Source organism: Penaeus monodon, chromosome 33 (genome assembly GCF_015228065.2).
Source record: "Penaeus monodon isolate SGIC_2016 chromosome 33, NSTDA_Pmon_1, whole genome shotgun sequence".
In the NCBI taxonomy this organism is placed as follows: Eukaryota; Metazoa; Arthropoda; class Malacostraca; order Decapoda; family Penaeidae; genus Penaeus; species Penaeus monodon.
The window spans coordinates 15,821,185-15,821,631 of NC_051418.1; positions in this window are offsets into that span (position 1 = coordinate 15,821,185).

A 447-nucleotide genomic window follows, 5' to 3' on the forward strand; every position below is an offset into this window, starting at 1 on the left:
ACATTCCTTCCCAATTTTTTTTTAAAATTCTAATCTGACTAGCTACATCGGATTCTGGACTAGAAACAAAGAACGAGATAAATAAAGGACCAAGATCAATACCCATAAAACAAGCTAAAGGTAACCAAGAGGTGCAAAATAAATTTTCATAAGTATCCTTCTAATCCTTCACGTTTCAATCAAGACGAGTCAAAATGTATCATTAGAGGACACATTAGGCACACAGCTCCCCTTCCACGTCCCTGAGGCTGTCCCCTATCGTGTCTGTCGATCTTTGTAGGCCTATAAAAAAAACGTCTCTTGCCGTCGAGGTGACCTTTAACCTTTAAAAAAAGCGGGGAAGGGAGGGGGGGGGGAGAACTCTTTCAAGGTAGTGAGAGTTATGGCCACGAAAGAAAGAATTGTGGAAATCAAGAGGAAATGAATTAATCTATCACCCTAAATCAA